The 14,563-nt window shown below is 44.1% G+C and overlaps 1 protein-coding gene across 4 annotated transcripts in view; it reads left to right on the forward strand.

The window, feature by feature from the left end:
* The window catches only part of Esrrg (estrogen related receptor gamma), a 613,235-nt gene that overhangs the window by 45,845 nt on the left and 552,827 nt on the right, over nucleotides 1-14,563 (forward strand). The window contains exon 1 of one of the 4 annotated variants that reach the window (XM_076941589.1): nucleotides 2,691-3,385. The exons of 1 other annotated variant lie outside the window; for it this stretch is intronic. The gene's annotated coding sequence lies outside the window, so the exon portion shown is untranslated. Of the gene's footprint in view, nucleotides 1-2,690; nucleotides 3,386-3,516; nucleotides 3,696-14,298; nucleotides 14,546-14,563 lie in introns of those variants that run through there. 2 more of the 4 variants (XM_034513261.2, XM_076941588.1) reach the window with 2 other exon arrangements.

Consider the following 14,563-nt stretch of genomic DNA (forward strand, 5'->3'; position numbering starts at 1 on the left):
TGAGACTTGCTAACCTTGCGCTCTAAAGGGTACCTTTGTGTGGATTAATGTACCCGAGGTATAAATGAAAGCCAGTGTTATAATTGGTACTGTGCTGGATAAACCGGAAAAGGTGGGGGTGTGGGGAGGCATAATTCTGCTAGAAAAGAACTGGAAGGTGGAGAAGGGATTAAAATAACCCCCAAATAGAGAACATTCATGTTCTATGCAGCAGTGAACACTGTAGAACTGTAGCTGGCTTGGAACTAGCATTCACCAATGGGTAGAACTGGAATAAGGAATTGGATTTAAAGAGGCAGAAGGGAGACCTGGCATGATGGAGAAAGGGTAAGGGTAAGAGACTGTGAGAGGACAGTATTTTACCAACCTGATCGGGGTTTTTTGTTTTTTGTTTTTTTGTTTTTGTTTTTGTTTTTTTTTTTTTTTTTTGAAGGGGGAGAAGGACCCAGTATGAGTCTGATGCCAGCAGTTAGCAATAGGCTAACAGTAAGAACTCAGAGCCCTTGGATTTGAATCTCAGCCTTGTAACTTAGGCCTAAACTTCTCCATCCTGGGATATTCTTTTTTTAAGTTGCAGTTAATCTTCATCTTCCCCGCCTATTGTGTTAGAGATTGGATTTGATTTACAAGTTTCAAACACAGCTAAGTTTACAATCTTGCTTTCAGCATGTCTCCTGATCCTTAACAAGCCTTTCTAGTCATTCCTGGTTTGGCTGGGAAGTTAAAACTGAGCATGCCCCAACTCTGTATAAGCTATTGTAATTAAGATGAAGATAGAAACTAAAACCTTGTGTATAGTCTGAGTCTGAACTTGTATGAGCAACAAAGAGGCATTCTTGAAAAAGTTGGAGAGTCTTGGCTGCAAAAGCACCTATGCAGGCTAGGCATGTTGGTGCAGCCTGTAATCTCAGCGTTTAGGAGGCTGAGGCAGGAGGTTTGCTGAATGGTTGAGGCCAGTCCGAGGTACATAATAAGACCCTTTTGTAAAAAATTTAAAAAGCAAGCAAAGAAACAATCATCCATTCAGACCTCTGCAGAACTTGAGTTGCCTGCCAAGGAGAGAGACCACTTGGCCACCGCACTGACTCTTGGGTTGGTGAAGCACAAACAGAATTTGCCTGAGAAGAAAAAAAGATAATGCATCTCAGGGGATTAAAGTTAGTCAATTTTTAAAAATTCTTTTGATATCCTGGAGGTAGGTTATTGAGGGTTTGGTTCTGAGGACAATAAATGAAAAACAAAAACAAAACACAAAACAAAAACAAAACAAACATCCCCCCTGCCCAGAGAACTGGATATTGCCCATTAACCTGTATGTATGTTTTTGGTTACTTACTGGAAAGTTACCAAGAACATCTATAGATAAGCATGCTGAATAGGCTCTGGGTCTCTGGAATCAATGGCTCTGGTCACCTCTCAGCACCAAGAGGATGTACCAGCTCATCTCCTGGCAGTCCAAAGAGACTGTGAGCAGAGCCAGTATATCTGGGCCGATTGTCAAGGGTGGAGAGGCTCGGCTCTGAGTCTTGGGATCTGGCCATTTGTCAATAGTCCTCTGACCCTCTTAGTCGACTTCAGCCAGGCTCTCCTCCAATTCTGATTGTCTGGCTTTTGCATAATTACAGTGTCTTCCCCATGGGGTTTGCTAGCGATTCTTAGATTGTGACTCTAAAGGGAGAAGAGGCAACAAGTGTTGTACCCTGCTCCTGAAACTTAGCCCGGAGCCCGGTTCAGTTAGATAACAACAAATGGACAGTCACTGAGCAGGATCTGGGGGGGAGTTAAGAAGCTTTCTTTCAGGCCCTTTTCAGATCTGACACTCTCCTCTGTGGATTCCCCACCCCCATTCCCCAACCTTAACATCTACTGTCATATTTTAGGAATTTGGACTCTTTAGAGGACAGTGAGTGACCTCAACAATACATTCTAGAAATCAAGGTCATAGACAGGCTTGAGGGAAATTCCTCAGTCTGTCCTACTACTTCAAATGGGTAAGTAATGACAAAAACAGACAAAACATTCATCAGGCCTGGTGATGGCCTGTGTTTACAGAGGGTACAAACATATACAATATCATGATGACAGAATATAGTTATGCCAGACCATGAACAGACAGCAAAGGAATCCTGACAAAAATAAGTTATCTGTACTATGTCGTCCTGTGGACATGCTATCTAAAGCACATCTTCCTGTTTGCAGACGTAAGTATTAAGGTTACTCTGGAGCCCCTCTTCTACTGGTGTTGGGGAACATAATTACTGAAGTGACAAGGACATTGGATAGTCAGCTATCACATCTTTGTCTATATAAAGAAAGTTTTACTGCCATTTAGAATAAGTCGAATAAAAGCTATCACCCTTTATGTCCTTCCAAACTCCCCTGGTGGTGAGTTAGATGCCAGCAGACCCCCTCCCCCCAGCTAGTGTCCACCCACCCCTTCACATACAGACTGGGAGCATACCCCCACCCCCAGTTTTCTGCTGTGTCCATAGAACCCTCACACACAGGCTGGGACTCCTCTTTCCTTCCTACCCCCTCCCCATTTAAAAAAAAAAAAAGATTTAAAGAAAAACAGCTCCAGTTGTGTGAGGCCTACACACCGGGTATGCAAGTCAGCCAGCGTGAACTGCGAACACGAGTGGGGCCCTGGGTGGATGCTCCTGCCGCCTTGGTGCTGATCTGCCTGGGCCGAGTGGGTAGAAGGGAAGATGTCTGTTTTTTAAGGTTGGTAGGTGGGTCCTGTAGGTCTGGGATCCTGTAGCTTAGGGAATGGAAACCTGGCACCCCAGCATTGGTGCTGAAGGGGTTCTTCCTTCCCTTCCCCCACTCCGTTTTTTTTTTTTTTTTTCAAATTTATTTTGCCCAGGCGGGGATTGGCGACGGTCAAAAGGGAGCAGTTGGCACTGAATGTCACCCTGAAGGTAAAATGAAAGACAAAAGAGGAACGCATGCTTGCTTTTGCAGCGGCTGCGGCGGCGACGGAGGCAGGAGCAGCAGGATTTAAAGGGAAAAAAGAAATCACACGCACATACATACATCTATACACACCCAGAGGCGTCGATTATGCAAACGCAGTAATGCCATCAAATCCTGACAGTGCCGGGGAAATTTTTTTTTCAAAAAAATAATAGAGAGATATATTTATTTTTTCAAAAAAGAGGGAGCCAAACGCATGCAAAGAGAAACGTGCACATACCACGCAACCACCCGAGGAGAACCTGGCAGCCTGTCTCCTCTTCTGCCAAGTTATCATTAAGAAAACAGGGAAGGCATCATGACGTCCTGGGTCACAGGGAGTGCGGACCGACGCTACCAAGAGCGAAGGGAGGCGCCTGGGCGCTCCGGCTAGCCGCGGGCGCAGCTCGGCCCCTCGCCGCCCGGCTGGGTGAGTGCTGCGCCGCTCGGGACGCGGACCCCGGGGCCCACGCAGGGCCGCTGCGCGCGGGGACACAGCCTGGGGCCGGGCCCTGGCCGCCCGCCGGCCGCCCGCCACCCCCTCGCCCCGCCGAGGTCGCGGGAGCCCAGCTCAAGGAGGCGTGTGTGAGATGTGCGATGTCCCTGCATGGGGGGTTTGTAGACTTTCCTAAACCAAAGCAACCGGGGCTGCCTTGGCTGCTTTGAAAAAAAATTAAAAAAAAAAAAAAATCCCTGAGGACTCACCCGATTAACCTGCTGCAGTTCTGACCCTGCCAAAGGTAACTGCCCCATCCTTTAACCATCAGCGTCTGGAGACAGACATTTGCATCTGTGTTTGCAGTCCGGCTTGGAATTCGTATTGCTACCCCCTTCCCCCTTCACTTGCTTAGAGTCTCTTGGAGGAAAAAAAAAGAAAAGAAAGAAAAGAAAAGAAAAAGAAAAAGGACACCCTCTCTCAATAACACACGTATAAGTAGTGCCCATCTCTTGCAGACTTGCCTGGCCCAGACTGCAAAACTGTCAGGTGTGTGCTGTAGACACAGATAAATTTGAATTGCTGTTAGGTTTGTTCTTTCAACACCCCTCCCATCCCCCCTCCCCTTCCTGGTTACAGACTTCAGTGCTTGGGAAAGTGGCAAAATAACCCTCGGGCAGAGTTAAGGCACCTGGACTGGGAGGGAATAGGGCCAAGGGGACATGGGGCAGGGGTCGCTGTGGGTAAATGGGGTGCCCGGAGTTGGAGGGTGTTGCCATCGGGCAGTGCTGCCGCTCGCTCTGGTGCTGCGTGTCCCTCCTGTCCTCTAAGCCTTCTCCCCTCCTCTCCAGGCTTTCCAATACTGTCACCTTTCCCAGGGAGGAAGTCACCGAAGTTGTCTGGAGGTCACGGGACTAACTATTTCGAACTGCTTATCCTACTTTGCTACCCTTTGATTCTGTCAGAGCCCCTGCAGGCTAGAGCCCAGCATACCCCGCCCCTCCCCACCTCTCCTTGGGTGAGAGGAGACCAAGGCTCCCCTCCTCTACTCTTCCATCCAGCAGGGAACCTTCTTTTAGATTCAACTCCTCCTCCTTCCAGAATCTTAACAAGTAGTTCCGGAAGGGTCTGGAACCCCCACCCCCACCACATCCCCCAAGCCTCAGCACCCACTGAGGAGTGACTATATGTATCTTAATTGTGTTGTTTTGGTTGGGTGGATTCTGAGTTGCCAAACGGCCTATGACCTCCTGCTCCTTTCAAAGGCCCCTGCCCAGTATGTCAAGATAAGAAGACCTGCAGACTCCTGACTTACCTTTCAGAGAAGCTGAATGGGTTGGACTAGTTTTGAAGAGAAACTAATTTGTTTCCCACACTGCCCAAAGACTGAGTAGGGTATGGTGTCTGGAAAACGCCCAAGTTCAGAAATACCCAAGATCAGAAAGAGGGTCTGAAGTGTCTGAGGGAGGATGGCAGGGAACAGACCCCGGAGTGGCTCTAGGCTTGTGTTTGGTTTTGTTTTCTCCTCTTGTCCAGTACATCCGATGCTATCAAGCTGACTTAACCATCCTGAGAAACAGTTCCATCTTTGTGATAAAGAGAAGGAAGTTTGAAGGCCTCTCAGATCTGAACTTAGGAATGGCAGAGACGGGAATGCTGACGGAGGGGAAGTGACCTTGAAGGGGATGCTTCCTTGCTTTGAGGAAGCAATCAGACTGAGGAAGCAGGCCTCCAGGATCTTTCAAACATTGATTTGTCTGCTGTGATCTGTGCCTTTGTTATTTTCTCCTAAAGCAATTCTCATAACTCTTTAAACTTGCATTACGTAGTATTAAATGCATGTCTATTGTGAATGGCATCATATTGCACTTTAACTGCCCATTGACTGGGGCGGTGAGTGTAGGTAAGGCTATTTCCCCTTAGTAAGTCAAAATGGGTTAAGTCTTCTTGTATGATACGTACTGAAACCTGCTGGTATTCTTTGCTCAACTGAATAGACTAGATCAATCGATTAGGTTTTCGTGTGTGTGTGTGTGTGTGTGTGTGTGTGTGTGTGTGTAGCTCAATTTATTCTGTGCAATTTTTCCAGAAATTAAAAGGTTACCAGAGAGTGCCATGTTCCCATCTCCAACCGAGCACCACTTATTACAACAGTATTTCAATATTAAGTGATCTTCAAGGTCTTTCATCTTTCATTTTGAGCTCCAAATTTGACTCAGCATGAGTGTGGCAGAGCAGCAAGAGCTAACTAAGCACGCAGACCACCAGACCGCTCTCAGGAGCATGTCTCAGGAAAACAGTAGAGGAGTGACCTCCCTCACAGGGACCTTGTTCTCAGCCGTACAGAGAATTTTTGGCAAAAGTCTGCCAGAGGTCATGGGCTTACATTTGAGACTGATCTTTCTCCATGGTTTGTCTCTCTGGCTCCTTTTCTATGTATCTTAGTTGGACAGTAAAGGTGAGGTGCCTTGACATTTTCTAAACAGCCAAATCTCTGTGTTCACTTGTCACAGAAAAGGAAATTGTTTAGATGAGTCTCCTTTTGTTTACAGACGTGGCAAGTACATCTATCTATCTATCATCTATCTATTTATCTATCTATCTATCTATCATCTATCTATCTATCTATCTATCATCTATCTATCTATCTATCTATCTATCTACCTACCTACCCATCTATCTGTCATCTATCTACCCATCTATCATCTATCTATCTACTTACTTAATTACTTACTTACTTACTTTGATGTCTTGTGTGGTCCACTCTTTTCATGGCAAGCCCACTCATTTTCAAAGAGGTCAAAATGTACCTTTGGAACTTGCCCGGTGAGGTCACTTTCCATTAGACCTGGAGGGTAGGAAGTCATCCTGGTGAAAGGATTTTATGAAACAAAGTACAAAATTGTTTTTTTTTTTTTTTTTTTTTTTTTGGCTGGGCCAGGGGGGAGATTGTTGGAAAACTGCTGGAATAGAAAGCTTTTGAGGGAAAGCCACATTGATGAAGAAAAACACTGAAGAGGTAGGTACTTTTGAATAATAGATTGGCTATGTAATGGTCAACCACAAGATAAAATTTTTACACAGTATTTTTATGGCTTAAATTGGCTGCAGTGTAAACCAAGCTTACTACTCTATTAAGTCATTATGCTCTTCAATTATTTAGCATTTCTGGCCAAGCTATCTTCTGTGGTCTTTTTTGTGCACATCAGGACTGATGTGTACGGTAGTAATTGCTTGTTGTTTCTGAGGACTTTGCTTTGGAACAAGGTTTAATTTTAACTTCTTGGGGCAAATATTAGGAAGAACCTTCAGAAGGAAAGGGCTGGGATGGGAATAGTCCTGGTACCATGAAACAGGACTTCTACAGCATCCACATGTGCTTCATCCAATCCCAGTTATTCTCACTAAGGAGCCCCAATAGAATCTGCCTCTCAGGTACCACACGTTTTGAAGGCAGGACTATATCTCTATTAAAATGCAGATCTTTGGTTTTCTGGGGGGGGGGGAGGGGAGGGGAGAGGGCACTTGGCAAATCTTTCAATCCAAGCACTGGTAGAATCTGTCATTTTTGAAAAAAATGATTACCGAGTATCACAATATTGTGATTCTTTTTTTTTTTTTTTTAAAGAAATCATTTAAAATTATCTTCCTAAAGTAAAAGTAACAGTGAGGTGTTGTTGTTGTTGTTGTTGTTTGTATGTTTGCTGGTTTGTTCTGTCTTGTGCGGACAAAAGACATTGTCTCTTAGGACTGTACTGTCATAAGTGGGTTACATGACTTTACAAGTCAGGCTTTAGGTTAGCTCTGCCATCCCAGTGGAGTAACTGGGCCTTCAGGGAGGATTTACACCCTGTGTTCACAGGCTTTCAGGCTGCAGCCGGGGTCGGGCTCTGTAGGAGACTTTAAGTATCCCCTCCTCCCTGTGTTTTGGTGGTACTGGAGCAAAATCCCAGGGAATCCTGCACAGCAGGAAGAACTCCAACACTGAGTCGATTCCCAGTCCAAGAATGTTTCTGCCAAATAGTGAGCTTTCATTTATTTACTTTGATCCCAATTCATCATTCTATTTGGAACCAGTGGGTCAAGGCTACCAAACCCAAACCCGGGGGCAGGGTGGGGGTTCCTTCTTTGAAGGGATAATTGTAAAAGATCTCCCAGACTTGAAGTAGATCAACGTACTTTTCTGATGGTTCTGATCCCTTAGATTCAGTGTATTAGGGGAAAAAAATCTCCTTTAAAAAGTTTTTGAATGAATATTCGAGATGACTTTTTTGCTCCTAATAAAAGTTGCTGGGATGAGGCTTGCGGTCTCTGGGTTCTTAGACCGAGGAGTTTCTTTTGCTTGGAGACTAGACAGCCTTCAGTACTCAACCCTGATTGCCAAACCTCTTCCTTAGACAGCCTCCTCCATTGTACTAGGTCTAGGCCCAGCCCTCCATCCTCCCTCAGACATGCACACTGTACATACACAGATATATTTATACCCTTACACTGGATGACGACAGTGGTGTAGAGGTGGCATCACAGACTCCTGCACTGTTTTGGGTTATCTTTCCTTATATTCCTATGATGAAAAACACTTTGCCCATTAAACTATGTGACGGTCATAATCATCACAAAACAAGGGATGGAACTCTTGAAGTGTCCAGGGTACTGGAGATTCCACTTAGTGTTGCTTTTTTGGCATATCCGCTCAGGTAAATAATCATCCTCTGAAAAGGATGCTAAATCATGATTCACCTGGTTTATTTTATTTTTAAGTTACAGAGAAATTATTTTATTACCTTAGAAAATATCCATTTCTAACAAAGATTTTTTGACTGTTTTGAATAAGGAGTGAGTGCCCACATTATCTGAAGCAAAGCAAAAATGTTTGTATCTCTACGTTCACAGATATTTAAGAGGTTTTGTAAGTTGTGTTCCAAAATGTATGCTTCCCATTTAAATTTGATTTCATTCTTAGATATTTTCAATTAATAAGGCTTATGTTATGACCATGGTAATTTATATTCAAAAAATACCTATTTTATTAGCACAGCTGTAGACGGTGAAACAAATTTCCATATCCGTGAAATACTAACAAGAAAAATAACTAATATTTGTCTAGTGAGTGATAGTTTATAACTATACATTCCCCATAGCTCGTAGGAAGATTATTTATTACCCATCTTAAGAAGGCAATCACTTTTTACAAGGTAGACGTTATATGAAAATAGACTCTTTACTCTCCTGCGCTTCCTGTTGGCTTCCTTTTCTCCCTGAACCTCTTCTTTCCTTGCTTCCTTTTGCCCTTAATAATATAAAACCCTCTTTTCAGGGACAGAGCATGTATAGTTGCCTAACATATATGTCTCTTGAAAAGGGAGCAGGACCAGCAGCCCCTACAGCTGTGGAATATATCTCCTGCTCACCAGCGTTCTTGAGGAAAATGTTAGGTCGCAGAAATCATTTCATGCCCTGTATGTTTTCCAACATAAATCAGGAAGACTGTTAACAAGTCATAGCCCTTCTTAGAGACTGCGGCTCTCTCTCGTGCCACTGTAAACACAGCCTATATATTTTTCCAAGTTATTGTGTGTGGAGAGAGACCCAAAGTTGTCTGTGTAAATGAGCAATCCCTTCAGTCATGAGGAGTTCATCCTCTGTTTTGTATGGACATTTGCTTTCTGAAGGTTGCAGAATTAGGACACAGTGCTGATGGTCCTTCGGGCCAGTCACCATCAGAGGGAGAAACTTGCTTTTTACAGATAATGTAGATTTGGCAGGATACTGGTTGTCACAAAAGGTCAGCAGCAGTGAAGGGAGCATCTGTAGCATCTGGTACCAGTTCATCAGAGAACAACCGTGGACCGTTTGCTCTCTCTCAGCCTCCACTGCACTTTGCCCTTGATTATCCTTTCGGTGATAAAGAATAATAACAAATTAACCAAAAATGATGCTTCGATTTACTGGTTTTCTAGAAACTTTCTTTATGGAGGACCAAGTAACATGGCTATAAATGCTATGTGGAGAGTGTGTATCAGATCTCAAGTTTATTGGCTTGGAATGGACACCTCATGGGACTTAGACATTCAATGTTGAGTGTAGATGTCTTCTTTATATGCCATGCATCAGTTGTTCTAAATAGACTCTTTCTGAAAACAAAAACAAAAAACAAAAAAAAAAAAAAATACAAAACTGTCTTATATGCCAGTTTCCTAGGTTAGATCACATCAGCTGGTGTGACCAGTTGGAGTGAAATATTATATTACCAATGACACCCCAAACGTAAAGATAGTTGTTCTGTTGTGATAGAGATGCACATGATAGACAGTAGTCTTCACTGTCTATACACGTTTTACACATGGCCAAGCAATGTTCTCCAGTGTGTGGACATGGGGGTGAGGGGGTCAAGCTTTAAGACAGTTGCACACGAATCTACAAGTTGAACGGGTAGATGCAAACTCTTGCAGAATGGCTGGTGGCTGAAAGGGAATTCAAGAAATTACTAGGAATTTTAGAAACTGGCCGCAAAATAGAAGCTTCACTTTCCCGAGAAAGGGAAACTGCACTGTTGGGAAGTACAAGGCCTTCGTGAGGATTTGGGTGCAGTCTTTGTCTTGGTTGTCGTTGTTTATTTATTTATTTTTTTAATTTTTGGTCAATGAAGTTCACTAAAAGTAGGACTGCGGGAAAATAGAGAGAAAATAGGCCAAAATATAAGAGAAGACAAGAAACCAGGCGTGTGTGTGCGTGTGCGTGCGTGTGTGTGTGTGTGTGTGTGTGTGTGTGTGTGTGTGTGTGTGTGTGAAATCACCTGGCCTATTTTTACTGAGCTGTGGGATGTGAAGGAAAATGAAGGGTCATGCATGATGGGCCATGCCTGAAATCTCAGCACTTGGGAGGTTGAAGCAGGAGGGTTGCTGTAAGCACTGGGGCTATAGAGTGAGAGACTGTCTAAAATAACGCAAAACAAAACATCAACAATAAAATACAAGACAAAAACATACAAAACCCCCCCCAAAATCTACCCCCCCCAAAAAAAAACCAAGGGGAATTATTGCAGACAGCCATTTGGTGTCTTTCCTTGAAGTTGTGGACAACTGTGGAAAAGAATTGGAGTTAGGTTTCCAGTTCTTACTTTAGAACGTCTGTTGGGCCACTCACTAACTAGTGTGATTTGGGTAAATTATTCATTCCCTGAACCTTTATCATTTGTGACTAATCAAAGCCTTGTTTCTCAAGATGGCTGTGAGGGTTGAGTGAGAATTGTTGGGCCAGCCTAGTCTAACCAGGTCTGGCCATGTGTTGCTGAACCTTTGGAGATGAGTTAATCTCATTGAGAGTCCCTTTTGTTGGTACTTTTCTTGCTTTCTACAGAGCAAACAGAGAGATAAGGCAGAGAGTGACACAGAGATGGGCAGTGGAAGGTGGCAATCACTCTATAGACATCGTGATTCTAATGTAGACAGTGCCAAAACACCAGCATTTTTATTTACTTCCCCAGCCCCCAGAAAGCCGATTCTTGTCCGAATAAACAGATAAATAACCTTAGGAAAAAAAAAAAAAAACATAAAAACCATTGCAGGACAGTAAAAGTAGGACAGGTGATTTTACTCACACACACACACACACACACACACACTCCTCTTCTATATGCAATATTAAGTGATTTTTTTTCCTCAAGCCTTACCTGTCATTTACATCTCTACTGTAGCATTGAAATTAATCTGAAATGTATGCATTTTTCTGAAGGCTATAGGGATTGTTGTTTGGCGATAAATACTTAAAAGTACTGCTATACATTGCATTTGAAAAACATGTCTTCATGGGTATAAGATTAGAAGTAATGAATGGAAGGTCAGTTGACTCCACGTGCAGGTGTGGTACACATATCTTTTAGGGGTATTTTTATGAATGATTAACTGATATTAAGCCTAGCCAACTTTGCCCGTGGTGAAGGAATAGGTCAGAAATTGTTTAAGAAATGGGCTATTTGTACAGAAAATGCACTTAAAAAACACAGATTTAGAGAAGTGTGTTTGAATTCTATCTGAAACTGGGGCATCCCTTAGCTGACTTCCCAGATAATGATGGACAGAAGTCTGCACTTTGTGATCTCTTAAACCTAGACACTCAAGAAAAGTAGAAATCAAAAAATGTCATGAGACCCAATTTGTCCTTGAAAGCCAATTGCTCTTTGCTTTTGTCTAAACCATGAGGTCTTCGGTCCAGGGTAGATGTGAGATAAACAAGAGGAAAACCAAACCCAGGAAGCTTAATGATGGGTTTGGTGCCACGACCGTTGACAGACACATGATGATTTGAGAGTTGCAGATGAGCGCTTCACGCCATCTGCGTTGAAAGCTGCTTCTGAAACTGGTCAGTCACTACAGTCAGCACAGCTCAGGTTTCTTTCCCATTTAGCAAAACGTATTGAACACGCTGTGCCTTTACCATCGTGATAGGTCAGTTAGCAGTAAAGCCTCGTTTTTTTTTAAGAGCTGGTCTCTGCTTAAAGACAGCCATGTTGCCTTTAGGGAAGTATACTAATCGTTACAGTGACTGTTGAAAGCTGGAGTAACAGCTCAGGAGTGTGGGGCCTAGCCTTGTAAACAACAAACAAAAACTCAGGTACAGTATGAGAAAAAACTGTATGAAATATGACCAATTCATACAGATCCCTTAAGGAGTCCTTGGGCTCCCCAGAGAGCCCCATTGACATATAGGCTTCAGTCTATATGTTCTGTGTCCTGTTTAAGATGTGTTTTTCCACTTATTAGTTGGCTATAGTTTCATCTGGTTCGTAAAACAGTCAAACGAGAGGAAGGGGCTCTTTTAGTTTTTTGTTTGTTTGTTTGTTTGTTTGCTTTGTATGTACTGGAGATGGACTCAGGGCATGACGTAGGCAGGCCAGTGTTCTCCCAGCAAGCTGCCTCTCCAGCCTTGAGAAAGAAGATCTGGAAATTCTCTTGAGCAATTCAACAAGGGCTGCAGAGATTATGAGTTGGGAGGAAAGAAGACTTAACTTTTAGAGACCTGCGCTTTGAGGGAAGGTCCTATGTTGTGATTGACTTTGTGCCCACAGTGTCTGGCACCGTGCCTGACTGCAAACAGAGGCTCAGTAAATGTTTATGAATGCGTGAGTGCCTGGCTCTGCAGTCCGTCCCCAACATATGTTAGCCTTTAAATCTTTACCAAAAAAAAATCTTGAATGGTGGTGAGATTGCATCCCTTTCATAGATGAAAAAAAAAAAAAAAAAAAAAAAGGATATTCTGAGCAACTGTTATCTTGTGTGGTGGTGGTGGGGTAGTGTCAGGATAGAAGTTAAGCCAGGCATCAGGGCTGACTTCGTTCATGACAGGGGATGACTTAAACACGGGAGGGCATTGTTATCATTCCCAGACTGCAGTGTGGCTCTTGTTCCAAAAGAAGACTTTTACAGAGCTCACCATTTTCCCGCACAGGTCTAGGCCAGGCTTCAGAGAGGGAGGGCCACAGTGCTCTGAGCTGCTTGCAGTTTCTTACAGCCCCCAGGAAGAGGCCAGTTGTGGTTTTGACCTTGTGAACTGAGATGCACAGTGTTGAAAAGTGCTTTTCCATTGGCTATCATGCCTTGTCTTCAGAAGCATGGACATCACAGAGAAGGGAGTGCAAGGAAACTTGGATCAGGTTCGCTCTTAGCCACTGTCTCTTCCCTCTCATGGTCCTGATCATTGTTCTTTCTGCTCCTTTTACTTTTAACTCCTGGCGGGCCAAACAGATGGCTCAGTGAGTCAAAGCTCCTGCCAACAAGCCTGATGACCTGAGTTTGATCCTTGAAACACACATGATGGCAGGAGGGAATTGACCTCTGGCCTCTACATACAGCCCCCATAAATAAACAAGAAGGTAATAAAATAAGAGCACCTTTCATTCATAGACATAGTAAAGTCTTGATGATTCCTCTCTTCCCTACTAAGACTGATAAGTGAGAAGGTGATTCCCGTGTGGGTGTGCAGGACCTATGATCTTTGTTGCCTCTCTGTTCCTAAGGATGGTGAGCTCACTTGGGTCACATTTGCAGTCACCTCCGGTTCATCTCCACAACACAGTTATAAAACTCCCTGCTCTTAGTTGGCACAGTCTAGATTTTGGTCTGAAAGGACCCACTCCCGCCTTTTCCTTTTCTCAGTTATATTGTAGAAACATCATGGGGGTCCCAGACAAAGGGGTAGAGAAAAAACAAAGGGAAGCACGCTTTAAAGTATTGGATTAAAGATCTGGGAGATGGGGCTTTGCCAGTGACGTGCCTTCTGTACAAGCATGGGGACCTGGGTTCTGATTCCCAGCATCCTTGTACAAAGCTGGAATGGCACCACACGGCTGCACTCTCAGTGTTAGGGAGGCAGAGAAGGAGGATCTCTGGGACTAGTGTGGCCAGTCACTCTGACCTGTCATTGACCTCCAAGTTCAGTGTTCAAAAAATCCAGTGTAGAGGGATTGAAGATGTTGCTGAACATCTATCTCTAACCTCTATGTGTACATATGCACACACCCATATAAACACATACACATACTATAAGCATATATACACACATACACACAAGCACAAACTGGACTAACTGGTAAAGTTCTGTTAGCCTATTGGACATGGTGGGTGAGGGCAGCCGAGACAGAAGCTGTGTGCAGGGAGTGCCTTGCTCTGGTGCCACATCCAGCGAGTGCCAGCCTTAGGTTAGCTGGGTGCTGTGCTGAGAAGCGGAGATGAGAGCTGGCGGAGGGGACACTCTTTCCACACTCCTCCCTGACCTGTGCTGGAGTCCGCTGGGGTGAATTGTGTGAAGTTGTCAAAGGTTGCTCTGCTCTCCAGCACTTGGCACGGGCTCCTCTGAAATGTGATACCATTGGTTTTCAGTAAAGGTTCCTTTCTGCAGGGCTGCAAACACAGCTCAGCTGCTACCCTGTACACACAGCCCGGGAGCAGAGCAAGCAGCAACCTTCCCAGCAGCCTTTTGAACCCGAGACTCTCCCAGATCCCCTCTTCACCCAGGAAGTTTCCTTCTGTGTTGTCAGATTTAGCACCAGACTCCCGTCATCAGATCCGAGGCAGGCTCCCTGCTGCACAGTACAGAGGCTTGCTTAAGACATTTGTCCTTGAAACTGCACCAAACTCTTGGAAGAGCCCAGAACGTGTAAGTATGTATGATTTA

Source organism: Arvicanthis niloticus, chromosome 10 (genome assembly GCF_011762505.2).
Source record: "Arvicanthis niloticus isolate mArvNil1 chromosome 10, mArvNil1.pat.X, whole genome shotgun sequence".
Taxonomy (NCBI): Eukaryota; Metazoa; Chordata; class Mammalia; order Rodentia; family Muridae; genus Arvicanthis; species Arvicanthis niloticus.